General features: G+C 42.5%; 1 protein-coding gene and 1 pseudogene across 15 annotated transcripts in view; one reads left to right on the top strand and one right to left on the bottom strand.

Moving 5' to 3' along the window:
- Positions 1-17,981, top strand: part of PCBP3 (poly(rC) binding protein 3) — a 217,042-nt gene that overhangs the window by 29,398 nt on the left and 169,663 nt on the right. The window lies entirely within an intron of this gene.
- Positions 8,053-15,045, bottom strand: LOC119000069 (keratin, type II cytoskeletal 8-like; annotated as a pseudogene).

Genomic DNA, 17,981 nt, shown 5'->3' with positions numbered 1-17,981 from the left:
TCTATATTCACAGGTTCTGCATCTGTGGGTTCTGTATCCATGGAGTCAACCAACCTTGGATCAAAAGTATTTTAAAAATGCTACATTATTGCTGATGTGTACTGTGAAGTTAGGCCTACAATGATTGTATCTGTACTGAACATGTGCAGATATTTTTTCTTGTCACTCCTCAAACAAAACAGTATAGCAACTGTTTACATAGTATTTACATCATATTAGGTATTGTAAGTAGCCTACAGATGATTTCAAGTATAAGGGAGGATGTGCATAGGTTATATGCCAGTACTACACCGTTTTATATAAGTGACTAGAACACCTGTGGATTTTGGTACTCTTTGTGGGTCTCAGAATCAATATCTCTTGCAGGTACCCGGGGATGACTGTGTAAGACAGAGGAGACAGGAAAGTTGTGCTTCTGCACAGCAGCTGCACAAGGGCTCTGTGCCAGAGTGATGTGGTGGGTGAGGAGGGAGTGACTGTTGGCTGGCTGGCTTACTCAGGTTTACTGCGTGCCAGTGGGGAAACAAAGGTGGAGAAGCATGCCTCTTGCCCAGGGATGTCATTGTCATGGATGAGCTGCATTGCCCACAGGGAGTGTGGGGACACAAGCCCACGTGTCTGCAGAGCCATGTGCTCATCCCAGCTCTTCCTCATGCCTCTACCTGGGTGGGAACTCTGGGTTGATTCCAGTGCTCTGTATAGAAAGAATAATAAAGCTACTTCTAGTAGGAATCAGGGAATAAGGAATTCTGATTAGCTGCATTTCCCTTTCAGTTCCCAGATCATCATGAGAAAAATATTATAAACTGTAAGATTCAGTTTCTAATTTATTGCCTAGAAGGGGTGTTAAACATGATCGAATCTTTCTAAAAAGAAGGGAATTAGCTAAGCCACAGTGCATAATAGACCACAGAATATTAGTAATCCAAGGCTCCTGAGAAACCAGGGTTAGAGCTCCTGTCTCAGAGCACAGACCTGTAGGGCAAACACTATCACTAGTGTCAGTGGTTCTTGCCCCTGTTCCTTGGAGCTAGAACTGAAGACAGAAACCTGGCTTCTTGTCCCCATATGATAAACTTTTTGTGCCTTTGGACTCTTAATGTCTGTGTCTCTTTCTGGAAACAGGTGTCAGTGAGGTTGGTGTTAGTGAACAGGGAGAGGGGTGTGTGGTGAGATCTGTGCCGGAGTGGAGTGGAGGGAGAGTAGAGCGAACTTAGGTTTGCCTTCTAAGTGCTGCCCTCACCTCCTGCTGGTTAAGTCATGCATGGGAGTCTCACTGCACCCCCACCCCAAGGCCTCCAGAATGAAAGAACCGTGAAAATTTGGGAAATATTGTGGGATTATTAGTCTTTGGGTCATTTGGGAATCACTCCTGCCTAGAGACTTATTTTCTGATGTCCTCAGAGGTGTGGATTAGGTGATCTGTGGCCACTAACATCTTTCATTTCCTTGGTGTGTGAAGATTTTCCTCCACTTGTGGGCTGTATTGAGTTGCTACATCAAGTACAGGGCTGTGACAGGTGACGTTAATGAGCTAGCTGGTCTTTAAATAGCCCGGCTCCTATAAACAGAATCACCTGTTTTATGGCCTGATATTGAAGACGATTGCTCACAGAGGATTCTGAATGGCTGGTGGAACATTAGAAAGTGAAATGCTCCTTGCCCCCTGCCGTGAGGCAAGACTAGCTGAGAATACATACACCCCGTCAGAGCTGCTCCTTTGTATTGGGCTGGAATTATCCCTCACCAGGCATTAAACTCAGGTTGCATCAGAATGAAGAATGGCCAAGCCAGAATCTTCTCCTTGATTATCAGGAACTTAATCATTTGTTCTCTGAGTCAGCTTAATGGCGGGTAATGTTCACATCACATTCTTTTGGGGCTGGGCCAAGAATCAGCATGCTTGCCAGCATTTCAGCGATGAGCTCATCAGCCTTTCGGCTCCCACATTCCTGGCCAAGAGCTCCACTGGAATTAATACTGTCACTGCAGCAGACTAGAACCATCACAAAGATTGCTCTTTCTTTTTCTGTGCCATGTGCTGGCTCTTGCTTTCATCAAGTGAGCCCGGGACCTCTTCCTCTTCAGAAAGTCTTCTCAGGCTGAGGCTCTGAGTTGTGATGCTAGGAATTCAACCCACCACATTGTTTGCAGAAAAGCCCTGTGCTGGTGGATGCTAAGGATGTAAACACAGGTGAGCAATAGCCCCACCCCCAAGCAGCATATAATCCATCGGGGACGGAGATAATGCAAGAACATAAGTCTCAGCACCATAAAGTGTCAGCTCTGCATCTTCAGAGAAGAGAGAAGGAAGGACATGGAACTTTGAAAGGCAGGCACTTTGGAGAGATGGAAGAAGGCCTTGGAGAGGACAGGCATTTCAGCTTGATCTTGGAGACTGTACAGTGGGGCTGGCACATAGTAAGTGTTGTGTGAAAAATAATATCGACTAGGTGTTTTTGTCACCCAAAAGGACTTATTTGTTGGGGGTGGAGGTATGGGAAGGGTTTCAGCCCAGTGCATGCAGACATGGCAAGCCACTTGCACACTCTGGCCTGTATGCCAAGGAGGAGGGGTGTTTATAAAAGGGAAAAGGAAGTTAAGGGAGGGAGAAGTTAGAACCATAGACCTTTATTAGAAACACAGAATTCTTCCTATCGAGTTCTTATGATTATGTAAAGTGCAAGAACTTCATAAGCCCTAGCTCCTTCCATAGATCCTCTTGACTGATTGTTTGATTAAAGTTCTAGTTAGTATTTATTGGTGTGCAACAAGTGATAGCTGTTGTCCTTTATTGGCTAGATTTCTAATTAGTAAAATAGAAAACAGTTGTCTTCCATGTCTCTCAAGGTGTGACCTGGTGCATGATGACCAGCATGTCTGAGCCTGTGTGATGTCCACTCTCCGCCTCCTCTGCTGCCACAGAATGGATGAAATGCCCCTTGTAGTTTTTGGATATAAATAGTACACATCTGGCTAAAAAATGAGACATGGTTGCATACTCTGTTTCTGTCTTATTAGTAGGATACAGTAAAGCAGGAAAACAAACAGGCCCTTTGTGAATTTTAAAGTGATGAAAGGAAAGGTAAAAAAAATGAAATCAATAGAGAGGATGTTCTCAGTCAGTTTGTGCCAGAGCAGGAGTTCAAAACGATGCTCAGAGGGGTTTTTATTTATTGTCAAGATTTCTGACAGAGAATTTAAGGAAGACAGGAATTGGGAGGGCCTGTGGGAGGTGCTCTTACACCATATGTAGGTCTCCGTAGCCTTATAGGAAGCTCTCCAGGATCACAACAGAGCTTCAGGGTTGTGACAGCCCTTCCTTGTACCTCCTTCTTCTGCTCGGAAAAGAACTTCCTGCTGCTTCTTGCCTTTGTGTGTGTGTGCATGTGACTTATATCTGCATGTGCAGGATTACAGTCCTTTCTTTTTCCTGAGTAAATTCTTTTTGTGGACGAAATACCGCATCAACTTTTTGTTTACAGTTGCAAAGGTGGAATAGTTTTGCAACTGTAAAACTATTGTCTACCTTGTAGCACAAGGTGCCTGTTTTTTCAAATGTTTTACCACAAATGGGCATTGGAGATGTTTCCAGTTTGGAGCAATTAATAATAAAGCCTCTCTGACTTCATGTTCTTGGTGTCTCTTGGCTGACATATATATACAGTTCTCTTGCATATATACCCAAAGGTAGAATTGTCGTGTCACAAGGCTTGCTGTTATTTACTTTTAGTAGATAATTGCCAGATAGTTTTTCAAAGTGGTTGACTCAGATTGCAGTCTAACCAGCAATGCATTGTTACCTGGTTTCTTGTACGTGTTTGCCTTTCTGGAGGTTGTGTGGTGGTATTTTTTATGTGGTTTTAATCTGCATTTTATTGATCATTGATAATGTGTTTTTCCCATGCCACCAAGTAATTCTCCCACACCAGCTGGTGCCCTACAATTTAGTCCAATTATGACACCAACTAACTAGAGTTAGCTTCAGATCCCACAGGTGAAGGGCTCAGTCCTACAAGACTGCCAACCCCCCACCCCTGTCCCACTTCAGATGCCAGTCAAAAGTCTTCATTGTTTGTTACCTGTGCCTTCTAAATGACTGGCTATAAATGGGATGGTCCCTTTTTGAGTTCAGTTACTTTGCTAGAGTGGCTCACAGAACGCAGAGAAGCATTTAATTATGTTTACAGTTTATTAGAGAGGATATTATAAACAATACAGATGAGATGAAGATGTAAGAAATGCATAGGGCAAGGTATGTGGGAAGGAGCTTGAAGTTTACATGCTCTTTGGGTGCACCAGTCCCCCTGAATCTCCAAGGTGTTCACCAGCCTGGAAGCTCTCCAAAGGGTGAACTTTTGGGTTTTGATGAAGGCTTCATTACCTATGCATGATTGATGAATTCATTGGCTATTGGTGATGGGACTCAATCTCCGCCTCTTCTCCAACCCTGGAGCTTGGGGGCAGGGCTGGTAGGGTGGGCGGAGTAGGGCTGAAAGGTCCAACCCTCTAATCACATGGTTGGTTCCCCTGGTGACTGGCCCTATCCTTAGGTGACCTGGAGGTTTTCCAAGTGGCCTCAGTAACAGAACAAAAGATACCTGATCTTTTCATCCCTTCAAGAAATTCCAGAGGTTTGCTTCAAGTATACAAATCTTGCACACATTTGGTTAAATGTACCCTTCAAATGTTTCATGTTTTTATTTTAAGTGGTTGTTTTAAAAGATTTACATTCTAATTGTTAGCTAGTGTGCAATATATTTTTGTATATTGAATTTATATTCTCAGTTTAGCTAAAGTCACTTATTAGTTTTAATAACCTTTCCCTTTGATCTTGTCATTTGCAAATAAAGATAGTTTTACTTACACCTTTCCAATATGTGTGCCTTCTATTTATTTTTTCAACTTATTATCACAGACATTCATTATATTATAATACAAGTGGTGAGGGTGAATCTTCCTGCCTTGTTCTTTATCTTATGGAGAAAACATTCAGTCATTTCATTTCCCCATTAATTATAATGTTAACTTTAGGTTTTCCATAAATACTTTTAATCAGCTTGAGGAATTCCCCTCTTGTTCTTGTTTCCTAAATTAAAATTTTTCTTATCATGAATCTGTGTTAAATTTTGTCAAGTGCTTTTTCTGTATTTATTGAGATATCATGGGTTATTTTGCATTTATTCTATTAATATTTTGAACTGCATTTATTTACTTTTTTCTCCTTTCCTCTGGTTTTGTGAGGATGGGGGTCAGGTCTGAGCCACAGTATTCACAGTTGCCCAGCCTCCAGCCCAGATCCTCCGTGCACTGCTGAGCCCCCACTGTTCCCTGTGCCAGGCTGGTGCTTTAATCCACCAGTTGTGCTGCCTGTGAGGGGCACTAATTAGGGGCAGCTCACACACCACCTTCTCCCTCTCTGCTGGCCTAGGTGCTGAGGCACTCTCAGAGTCTCAGGGTAGTTCAGCTCTCCCACTGAATTAAGTCTTTCTGGGGACTGTGAGCTCCCTGAGCCCTGCTGCCCTTCCCGCTCGGCACATTTATTTCATTTTAAATGTTAAATGAATCTTGCCAGGTTGAACTCCTCTTGGTCCTGATGGATATTTTTATCTATCTATCTTTTACCTATTTGTCTTCCTGAATTTGATTTCCTAATACTTTTGAAAGGATTTTTACATCTAGGATCATGAGGGAAACTGATGTTCAGTAGTTTTCTTTTCCTCTGATGTCTTTGTTTGGTTTTGTGACGGGATAAAAGTGGCCTCAATACGTATTGGGCAGTGTTCTCTCTTTTCTAAATGGGTTTGTGTCAGATTATATTTTTTTTCCTTAAATTTTTGATAGAAGTCACCCAGACTTCATGTTTTCTTTGTGGGAAAATTTTAAATTAAGAAGGTAGCTTTTTTACAGCTTTTCAGATTTTTGTGTCCTGAGTTAGTTTTAGTAACTTGTGTTTCGTAAGATGTTGATTTTTTCTAAGTGATCAAGTTCAGTGACATAAAATTTCTTTATATTGGATTATTATCCTTTTCATTATTGTAAGATCTGTAATGCTATCTTTTCTTTTACTACTGAGATTTTTGTGACTTGTGTTTTTTCTCTTGATCAATCTAGCTAGCAGTTAATCAATTTTATTGATTTTCCAAATATATAGATTGTGCTTTCATTGATTTTCTCTAGTTTTTGGGTCCTTTCCTTTTATTGATGTTTAGTCTTTATTATGTTCTTTCTTCTAATTATTTTGAATATATATGTATTCATATATACATATGAATATACACATGTATATGTATGTGTGTGTGTATATATATATATATATCAAGATTCTTAAGGTAGGAACTAAGATAATTGTGGGTTTTTTCCTTCTGACATTAGCATTTAGACCTATAATTTTCCCTCTAGGCACTACTTTAGCTGTATCTCACATATGTTTAAAACTTTTATTTTTAAATAGTTATAGACTCATAGGAAGTTACAAAAATGTAGAAAACCCAAAGGAAAAAAAAAAACAACCAAACCAACAAATGAGTTTAGCAATGTTGTACAATTCAAAATAAACACACAAGAATCCGTTTTATTTTTACGTACTATGAATAAACACAGAGATACCAAAATTAAAAATATACAAACAGCATGTAGGTGTACATTTCAACATACATAGTACTTTTATGCTGAAAATGACAAAATCCTGATGAAAGAAATCAAAGTTGCTCTAAAAAAATGGAAAGACAGGCCATGTTCTTGGACTGGAAAATTCAACATAGTAAAGATGTTGCTCTTCCCCTAATTATTATACCAGGTTAATGCAACTTCTATTAAAATCACAGCCAACATTTTTATAGGCATAGACAACCTGATTCTAGAATAAATATGGAAAACAAAGAAACCAAAAGAGCTAAAACAATTTTGAAAAGGAAGACTAAAGGGAGAGGAATCAGTCTGCCTAATTTCAAGATGTTATATCCACAGTAATCATGACTATGTGGTACTGTCAGAAGGACAGACACACAGGTCAGTGTAACAGTTTAGGGAACCCAGTATAGAGAATAGTATAGAGAACCACGGCAATATGCCCAAATGATTTTTGAGAAATTATTTTCTCAAACGATTGAGAATTGCAGAAGCAATCCAGTATCAGTGAGATAGCCTTTCTAACAAGTGGTGCTGGAATAATTACACGTTCATAAGCAAGAGACGAACCTTAATCTGCTTTGTACCTTAACACAAAAAGTAACTCAGAGGTATCACAAATGCAAATCTATAAAACCTTGAAATAGGATAAATATTTTAGGACAAGGGATGGACAAAGTTATTAAACTTGACATAAAATATCTTCTATAGGAGGAAAGTCCAAATAATTTGGGCTTCATGAAAGTTAAAAACTTTTTCTCTGCAAAAGAACTTGATAAGATGATGGAAAGCTACAGACTAGAAGCAATATTTATAAATCATATATTAAGAAAAGACTGATAATGAAAATATATGAACTATCAAAACTCAACAGAAAAGAAAACCAACTAGAAACTGCATGGAAGACACAAAGATACATTTCATCAGGAAGAAGATAGTACACATGGCAGATAAGCACATGACAAGATACCCAACATTATTAGCTATTTAGGAAGTACAAATTAAAACCACAATGAGATACACAGGTCAGAATGGCTGTGATAAAAAATTAGTGATAATAGCAAATGATTGTTAGGATGTGGAGGAACATACATTGCTTGTGGGAATGTAAAATGGTATACCTTCTCTGGACAACAGTTTGGCAGTTTCTTTCTTTCTTTCTTTCTTTCTTTCTTTCTTTCTGTCTGTCTGTCTGTCTTTCTGTCTTTCTGTCTTTCTGTCTTTCTGTCTTTCTGTCTTTCTTTCTTTCTTTCTTTCGCAGAGCCAGCTGAGGCTTTATTTTGGGCAAAAAAGGCCCCCACTTGATTTGGCTTTTAGTTGGAGGCATGGGTAAGAGGTGGTGGCCCAGGCAGTAAACAACCTCACTGGAAGGGTGAGCTGAGGCCTGGGGCTGTGCCTCAGGTGGGTCTCCTATACTGTCTGCTCCCATACAGTGCTCCTTTCCTGCCAGCTTGGAGGACAGGAGGGACCACAGTAGTCATTCACTTGGACAGGACATCAGATGACTCAGACACTAGCTTCCCATCTTGGGTCTCAATCTTCTTCACAACCACCATCTTGGAGGAGCTGGTGCTGGTGCAGCTGAAGGAGCCAGAGCTCCCTCCAGAGCCCAGGCTGACCTGGAAGCCCAGGCTGTAGTTGAAGTTCCTGTAAGCTGGGCTCAGCCCACCTCAGTAGCCACTGATGGTCTTGGTATGGATACTCATGTTCTGCATCCCAGACTCCAGTGGGTTCTCCTTGCCCTCCAGCAGCTTGCGGTAGGTGGCGATATCCATGTCCAGGGCCAGAAGCTCATGAATGAGTACTTCTGGTACTCATACAGCTGCTGGACCATGTCCTGCTTGGTGGCTCTCAGAGTGGCTTCAAGCTCAGCCACCTTGGCCTGAGCATCCTTGATGGCCAGCTTGCCACACTCTTTGGCACCCTTAATGGTGGCCTCCAGGGAAGCCTTCTGGCCTTTGAGGCCATCGATCCCAGCCTGGATTCTGCTGATGTTCTAGTTAGTCTCAGAAATCTCTGTCTTTGTGTGATGCAGGTCATCCCTGTGCTTCCCAGCCAATTCTGCAACTCCTCATACTTGATCTTGTAGATGGCCTCAGCCTCAGCCCAGCTGTGGTTGGCCATCTTCTCATACTGGGCCTTGGCCTTAGTGATGATGCTGTCCAGATCCAGGGAGCAGCTGTTGTCCATGGACAGCACCATGGACATATTGGAGATCTGGGACTGTGGCTCATGAATCTCCTCGTCATACAGCTGCCTGTAGAAGTTGATCTCATCGGTCAGCCTTTGGGCTGGACTTAGGCTCTAAAAAGATGGTCCTGCCTGCCCTTTCTGGGTCAAGGACAAAAGGAAGCCAGTTGGGTGGTCATCTCATTAACTTGGGAAAGGGAGATGGTGATATGCAGTAGGGCAGAGGGCTGTGCAGTGGTTGGGTTCTGGTCATGGTTGGCTGGTAGAGTTCACAGAGCTTGCTCACAAACATAGAACTGTGATGTGAAAAGGAGAGGTATCAAGAGTGATTTTTGCTCAGATAGCCTGAAAGGTGGCATGTGGTGGTCAAGGATGGGGAAGCCCTCAGTGCCTTGGATTGGAGGGGCTGGGAGGCCTGAGGCTCCAGTTAGGATACACAACACAGGCAATAGGAACAGGCCCCTGCACATGAGTTGGGATTTGGGAGAGAGAGATGGAGGTTTGGGACTGCTGGGCTTCTAGGTGAAGGGACAGAGTTTTTGAAAGCAGGTAAAGAGACAGATGAGGACCTGGGACCAAGGCAGGGCCCTCTGATGTCAAGAGGTCGGGAGAAGACACACTTCTAAAGGAGCGACTGAGAAGAGTAGCTGGTCAAGTGTCAGCTCAGGAAGCACTGAGTGGATGAGGTGACAGGTATCAAACGTGGAAGGTGTTTGAGGGAGACACTGGCAACGTGGAGTGGCTGGTGGCTGAGGAAAGGGCAGGTAAAGCCTGACCACAGTGAGAGGAGAAGACAGCAATGATTGTTCACATGTTTTTCTGCTAAAAGAATATGGGGCTGTGGTGTTGGTTGGTGGGGGAGCGGGACCAAGAACAGGAGTTTTTAAAATGCAAGACATACTAGCTTACATTTGCTGTGGTCAGCCAGCTTGCTGCAAACCAGAAGTTGCACTTGCCCCCCCTTTGTCCCCATTCACCAACACTCCCTTCAACATAGGCGCCCAGAGGGTCTCTGGGGAGAGCTGTCTGCAGCCGACAAGGTAATCGAATATGGGGAGAAGGTAGACATGGAGACATAAAACACTGTCTAAATGAAGGGCAATCGTATTTGAAGTAATTTGAAGATTGACAGGAAATTCATAAAGGGAATATGCAGTTCCATTTACAACAGCAGGAGATTGTCTTGTCCGTAGCTTTCTGACCTCCGGAAGAACAGAAGTTGCTGCTGGCAGAGTTCCAAAACATGAAAATGCAAAATGGAATTGAATAATCTCTCCTAAATCAATTTTGTGAGCCAGATGACCTACAGAGGGATGCGATATAGTGTGAGGTATATGACACAGAGTGCTCTTGTCTGTTGAATACATCATGACAGTTGATTTGGGAGATAACCAAGTACTGCCTTTCTTTGGTTTCTGGGAGTCTGGTTAGTGCTCTTTAGTTGGCCTCCACTGAGGCTGTCGTGTGGAAGAGCCACCAGCTGAGGTGGCTGTGGAGACTCTTCCTGAGCCATTCAACTGGATGGTCTCCTTGTGTACATGGAGACGAGGGCCTCTCTGTGCTCCTTTTGGAGCTCATTTCCTTGAGGCTCTTAGGATGACTGAGGTTATGTTGGCTTCCCCTGTTCAAGGCATTTCAGGTCTTTCCTGGCTATAAAGTTGGTAGAGAAAGTGCACACCAGTGTGGACTCATGCTGGGTACATCTGGGCACCTAAGGTTATCACAAACCAGGAGTCTGAACGTAAATATTTTAGGTATGTAGACCCCATGTGACGTGTCTCATTCTTTTTTTTTCTTCCCAACTTTTTAAAATCACAAAAACCACTTTTAGTTCATTGGCCACATGAAAATGGGCATCACACCATTGCTCACTGCCTCCTGCCATACACCCAGCAGGCAGAGATAAATGTTGGCCTGGCCATAGGTTCCCCAGTTTGGTCCACTTGGAGGTGGGAGAGGCACAGAGGATGTCCAGTGTCAGGACACACTGTTGCTTTTGTACATGTCTGTTTATGGTTTGTGAGCACCAGTCTTGGAAAGACCTTCCATTTGTCTTAGAGACTTCTACCATTCAGGACACCCAGTAGCCCAGCAGTCACTTACGCCATTACATCAGCAGTCCTGTGTTTTAGAAGACCCACCTCATTACTGCAGAATGCCAGTGGTAATGACTCCAGCAGACCCTTTCTCCAGGAGTCATACTTCTCCACCCTGAATGCACAGGAGAGTCACCCGGGGGCTTTGGCAGAATTGCAGTGCTTAGGTCCCCAAACTAGTTAGGTCTTGCAGCATCCAGGGGACAGGCTTGTTCTTTCTGTTAAGCACTGCCCAGATGCCTTGTTGGGCTGGTTTCTAGTAGCAGAGCCTAGTTAGTGTACTGGTGTGTGGTGGATAGAGTTTGTTATTTGCTGTCTTTCTCTTCCCCCACCCTGCCCTCCTCTCCTTCAGCCCCCAACCCACTACCCATGTAGTAATGCTCTAGAAAGAGGAGAGGTTTTGGCTTAATCAGCAAGTGCTTGGTTCAGTTAGCACAAATCCCAAAAGGCATGGGGAGCCTTTTAGCAGCTTAGATTAAGAACGTCTAGCTGGTGGAGGAAGGTGGCGCTGGTCTGCTGTGGACAGGGAAGATGAGCTCGCTGCCTTTCAGAAGGTGTCTGAAAATGCCAGTGAATTCCTCCTCTCCTTCTTCTTCAGTCTGAGACTGTTCCAGTTCCCAGTGCCACCTACATCTGGGAATTGGGTGTTTATATTTTAAAAAATCACTATTTCTGCAAACTTTGATCAGACTGAGGAGAAAGTGCTTAGAGGGAGGTTGATAAAAAGATGACAGGAAACCTCATGGTGATGAGGCTTGTCAGCACACTTATATTTTCTTTTTACAACTCTTATTTTCAGGCCCTCGAAGCCAGTCTCTGTTTACTCCTCATGCTGTCTAAGTGTGTATACATGCTATTAATAGTAGCAGTGGGAAGAAAAGAATGCTTTCTGGTCTGAAATAGTCCCTAACAGAAATTTTGGAATTGAAAGACTTGTGGTCTCTAGGGATCTAGGGCAGTGCTTCTCAAACTTTAATGCACACATGAATCACTGGGATCTTTAAACCTGCAGATTCTGATCCAGCAGGTGTGAGACCGGGGAATCTGAATTCCTGATGAACTTCTGTTGCCCTGTTTTGAGAGGTTCTGGGCCATCGTATATGATTTGTCTTTTAGGAAGCATAATTAGATTGATTCCAGAGGCAGTGGGCAAATATAGGTTGCATTATTAGGAGTATGGCATATAAATGGTGGAGGTGATAGACCAGTTTCAGTGTGCTTCCTGATTGTTGTTAGGCTCCTGGAGAGGGAGTCAGAGACTGAGGCTGTTGCTGGCGTTGGCAGGTCTCCAGTGTCAGTGGAGCGGTGCACTGATCTATCTGCTACACTGCAGTGCTGAGCACTCACCCATGCTGTCCTTTGACCGCTCATGCAGCCCTGGGAATGTGAGGAGGACACTGAGATTTGGAAGAGTCAAGAAGCTTGCTCAAGGTCATTCCACTGGTAACTGTCAGGATTCAGCTCAGGCTTCTCTGATGCCAAGGATAGTCCTGCTTCCCCAGTGAGTATCAGCCACAGAACTGAGGAAGGTTAGTCCAGCTCATAAAAAGCTGTTCCCAGAAGGAAGGTCTAGTTAAGTGCCCTCCTCTCCCTTCTCCTAGGTGTTAGGTACTGTTTGAAGATTGGAGTCTTTTTGTGCGAAAGGAGCACACTCAGGATTATAGTGTCACTGTGGGGGAGTGACAGGCAGCGTTACCATAAGGGTGTGAGGTTTGGTGAGAAAGGTGGGGGCTCTGGCTTCGGAAGGTGTTCTGGCAGGTGATGGGGCCACCTTGTAGGAAGAGGTGGCAGCAGGAGGCTGGGCACCGGGATTCTCCATGCCTGGGCATTAGGTTCAGTGACTTCTAAATTTTCTTGGGAGACTTTTGGGATCCTGTGTACCCTGTCTCCCAAAACCTTTGAGGAACCCCTCTGATCAAGAAGCCTGGGAGGGTAATTACACTGTTTTTGCCCCTTGAGGTTTGGGACCCATAGAACTTTTGTAAACTGAAGAGGATCATCCTAATATTCAGGATATAAAAGTGCAAGGGATCACTTGTAAAACATTGCTTTATTTTATCTAAGCAACTTTTATGAAGGTAGAAAAATAAAATCAATGTCTCATTTAAATTGAAAAAAAAAGCCAACAACTATAGCTTCTGGGAGGGGAACAATTCAATATGGTAAAGGGTTAATCCTTTCAAAGGTTCGGAAATACTTTTAGGGAATTAATGTCCAGGATCTAATGGCATATTGATGACTGTGATGCATGTGGTTCCGTAAAAGCTTTTAGACCCTGGCTTTGTTTCAAGGGCACAGATTCAAGATGACTCCTGATCTTTCTCCATGTAGGAAGGCTCCTTTGTTCCCCCAGGAACATTCGCACTATTCACAAGAATGCCCACTTGACCAATGAGCTCTGCTCACAGCCCGGCGAGGCCCTGGCCGGCAGACCACCTTGCTGTATCTCGGCTGTGTGCACACACCAAGGGGCCTCTGGCAGATCCTATCCTGGAGGGAGAAGCTGGCTGGCTCTGGTACCTGGCAGGCCAGAGTTCAAAGGCTGGCTCCCTAGCTTGCTCTCTTTGAAGCTTTCAGACAAAGCCTTTAGCCTTTCTGGGCCTTAGGTTCCACATCTGGAAAATGGAAATATTAGTCTCTGTCTTGCTGAGTTGGTGTGAGGGGAGAGGCCATGCATAGGAAGTGTTTAATGGGTTGTGCTCAGCAAAGGGGACTGTTGTTAAGGAGTGACCAGTAAGTGTGAAGATATTTTATGGTGTGCAGAAATGATAGCCTGCCTTCTCGAGTATTCAATGTCTTATACTTAAATTCAGTGTAAGAATTAGAAATATTTTTGAGGCAAAGCTGATACTTTGTTTTGCTTCCATTACCACTAAGCAGACCTTAGTTGGTGGAAAAATACTTTGCATTTCAGATATACTACAAGTTACATGGTGCCCAAATAATAAAATCTTGAGCATTTCCCATGAACTTGGACTTTCTTGTAAAAATATCTTCCCTTGGAGTTCTGCAATATCAGTATCCAAGTGTACATGCAATCTACCTGAATTTGTCGGTACTGTGAGAAAGTTGCTGTTTTCCTGCAAACTACTGAAAAGTTGGTGACTTTGGTCTTTTTTTTTTCTTTAATTGAAGGTTTTCTTAAAAATAAGCCTTTAATTTTAAAACAGTTTTAAAGAAACTATTTAGATTTATTTATAATCTACAGAATTATTATAAAGATAGTACAGAGAATCCCTATATACCCCACACCCAGTTACCTCCAAAGTGGCTTGCACCATTTTCCATTCCTACTAGAATGAGTGAGAGTGAGTTCCTACTACCCTGAGACTTTGCAAGCATTGGGTGTGTCGGTTTTTAAAATTTTAACAATTCTAATAGGTGTCTAGTTGTATCCCATTTTAATTTGTAATCCCCTAAGTTTCCATCTTTGCTGTTTTTTCATTTGACAAGTCAGCTTTGAAGACTGACTCTCTGTGTCTCTATCAAGTACACTTTTTCCTTTTCAAATGATTTGCTCTGAGTCTTCCCTTGGTAGTATATGCACTGGTTTATGGTCAGCATCTCATTAACTTGAGCTGTTTTCCAGATCTACATTTATATAAATTGTGATGACACATTTTTAGTGAGGGTTGCTTTGATATAATTTACATGGAAATCTCCCAGCACCACATGAGTGTTTGGAAGATAAATGTATTAATTACCCAGAGTTTAGGAAGTTATTCCAATAGTAATAGGGTTCCAGATTTCAACATGCCTCCACTGTGAAGTTGTCCTTGGCAACCTATTATCTTTCAGATAAAGGCCAGGTGAGCAAGCCCCTCCACCACATGTTCTGGATTCTCTGGTGCTGGCCTGCAACCTGTCTCTCCAGCTCAACCTGCCACTTCTCCTGCTTATGTAGTGTATGTTCCTGCCAGACTGGGCAGAGCCCCTGACCTGGTTCTTGGTTTCTATCCATCAGGACTGTCCCTTTGCGGACCCAGTATGCCAATTCTACCCATAGGGGCTAGAACAAACTAGCCTGGTCTGGCCACGCAGCTTTCCCTATCTACCCAGGAGGAAGCGGTCTCCCCTTTTGAATGTTGCAGCTCACCATGTTGAGGCAGGGAGGTCTTTTGTCCTCCATGGCATCGAGGCTGTTGGTGGTCAGCTGTCACCTAGCACAGTGTGGACTCCTTGAAGCTGTGTTCCACCTGTGTACTCTCTATTCTAGCCTGTTCTGGAGGGCCCAGCCTGCCTGACCAGTGCAGGGAGTGCAGTGCAGTGCAGGCAGGACCCCTCTCAGCATGCTGCTTTTCTAACTGCCCCATGAGGGGCTTTCTGGGGTAAGGATCTACATTATCTCAGCTTTTAGGCTCTTTGAGGAGATGCCAGTGTGAATAATAGTAAAGATACTTACCCATGTGACTTTTGACTCACACTGATGACAGGAATCAGCTCAACCCATCAGTTCATCTGTGAGTATGAGTGAAAATGTACCCTTTTAGCTATATGCAGATTGCTTTCTACAAGGTTTGGTTCATTGTCTGCTTCAGTGACTCCTGTCAAGACCTTGCCGAAGGATGAACCAACCTGACTGTAATGGCTGTGCTTTTGACTTCTGTTTTCTTCCTTTGCATGTGGTGGTCTCCTTGTTGGCTTGGGGAAGGGGACCTGTTGCCACGACAGCTGGGGGTGGGACATGCTCAGAGCACTTGATCAAAGTCCAGTTGTGTTCCTACTTTGTCACAGTTTGGGGATTTTAATATTTCTGTCCTTGGCCTTGGCTTTTTCCCTAAAGGGCTGGTGGTCTCCACACACTATTCTGAATGCACTGTCTGGCTCCTGTGTCTCTATAAAGTGTGGTGGCTGATCGTGCTTCCACCTCCTTCCTTCCTTCTGGGGTCTCACCCACTCTGTGTTCTGATGGTTCCAACCCCGGACCTTTCCAACCAACCCTGGACTTGTTTGACTTGGTGCCTATTTGGCATCTTCATTTGCCAGTCTAACAAGCATATCAGACATAACAGATCCAAAAGTGGACTTGGGAGCTTCCCACCATCATTTCATTGTCTAGTTGCTTACACCAGAAGCCTAGAGCTCCCCGAGTATACTTCTCATCTCAAACCTTACATCCAGTCCTCCAGGAGATCCCATGATTCAGGGCACCCACCAAGTTCTTAAGGTGAGATTTAAACAATACAGTACAAAATCCACCCAAATGCTTTTCATAATGTTATTTGGGACAGTGTTTTGCAGTGATATAAAGTAAATAAGCTAGGCAGTTAATACCTACAACAAACTGGTATAGCTCTATTAATACTGGATTGAATGCATGTGGAGACAAAAAGCTTTTTAATGTATAATATACTTCTATACGATGATAAAAGAAAATAGTTATGATAAAGATAAGAGTGATTCAGAATGTATAGATATATAAGATAATCAAAACTCAAAATATATAGGAAAATTGGCTGATTTATAAGGAGAAATGGATAAATTCACAGTCATATGGGCTATTTTAGTGTTTATTTCTTAGGAACAAACACTAGTAGGTCAGATACAAACACATAAATAAAAATATACAAGATTTGAACAAGCTCTATCTTTAGGTTGTCTGAAAAAACTGCAACTAACTAGCAAATACATATTTTCTTGAAATGTGTGAAACATTTTCAAAATGGTCACAAAGTCAATCTCTAGTTTTTTCAGATCATGTCCTCAGACCAATGAAGTTAAAGTCAGAAATCAATAATAAAAGCACAAGAAAGGAAAATTTACATATATGACATTAAAAAAACACTAAAAATCATTCAAATTAAGGAAGGACTCACAATGGAAATACCCGAATTGACCAACTCTTCACGATGTAGATTAAGGCTTATGGATTGTGTCAGTGCATGGGGGAACTTTATACCCTCAGAGTTATGTATTGGAAGAGAAAAAAGGCTGACGCCCTGGCTGGGTGGCTCAGCTGGTTGGAGCGTTATCCCAAACATCAAAAGGTTGTGGGTTCGATTCTAGTTAGGGCGCGTACTTAGATTGTGGTTTCGATCCCCAGTTGGGGTGTGTATGGGAGGCTACCAGTTGGTGTTTCTCACATTGATGTTTCTCTCTGTCTCTCTCCTTCCTCTTTAAAATCAAAACATTTCCTTAGGTGAGGATAAAAAAAGGTTCAAAATTGATCAGATAAGTGTCTGAGTTTAGAAGCTAGGAGAACAAAAGACAGTAGAAGGAAGGAAATAAGAAAAGTAAGAACAGAAATTTGTGAAACAGGACAAAGAAGAATAGAAGTAATAAAAGGCTGGTTGTGTGTAAAGAAAAAAAAGTCTAACTTTGGTAAGATTGATAAAAAATAAAAGACAATATCAGTTATATCTCATTAATGATATGATCAATCAATATTTAAAGATGACATTTGTCAATTAAATGAAAAACCAAATCTTCTTGTGGGTTTTGAAGAGCTTATCCTAAAATACAGTGGAAGAGTAAGGGACCAAAACAGTAAGTAATTTTGGAACAAACAAATGAACAAGAGGAGACTTGCTCCTTCAATGTCAATTTTATTATAGAGGTGTAATATTTAGGACTTGTATTTTTGGCTCAGGAATAGACAGATTGTATTCCCAGTGCAATAAAGTTAGGGAACATACACATCCACACATACCACACACACATCTACACCCTCCCACACACATATACACATACCACTCACATACCCATACCTATCCCCCCACTCACACACATCCACTCACACACCCACATACCCACATCTATACATACACTCACACATACCCACACCCTACTGTGCACACTCACACACAGAGAAATTCATAATGCTGCAGATTGCATTAAAAGTCCATGGGAAAGGATAGAGCTTTTAGTAAACAGTACTGGGATAATCCTCTCTGTGTATGATAAAGATAAAATTAGGTCCGTACCTAGACCTTCATATATGAGACTGAAATGTAGATGGAATAAAATCTTGAATATGAAGGAGAAAACTAAAACTTACAGAAGAAAAGACTATCAAAAATACTAGAATGTGAAGACTATCTTTGACGTCTGGGTGTTGGCACAAAA

The sequence above is a fragment of the Sturnira hondurensis genome, unplaced genomic scaffold (assembly GCF_014824575.4).
Source record: "Sturnira hondurensis isolate 20B ecotype Veracruz unplaced genomic scaffold, ASM1482457v3 Scaffold0015596, whole genome shotgun sequence".
NCBI classification, from domain to species: domain Eukaryota; kingdom Metazoa; phylum Chordata; class Mammalia; order Chiroptera; family Phyllostomidae; genus Sturnira; species Sturnira hondurensis.
Note: the sequence above shows the minus strand (reverse complement) of the source record. Positions and strands in the feature narration are given on the sequence as shown.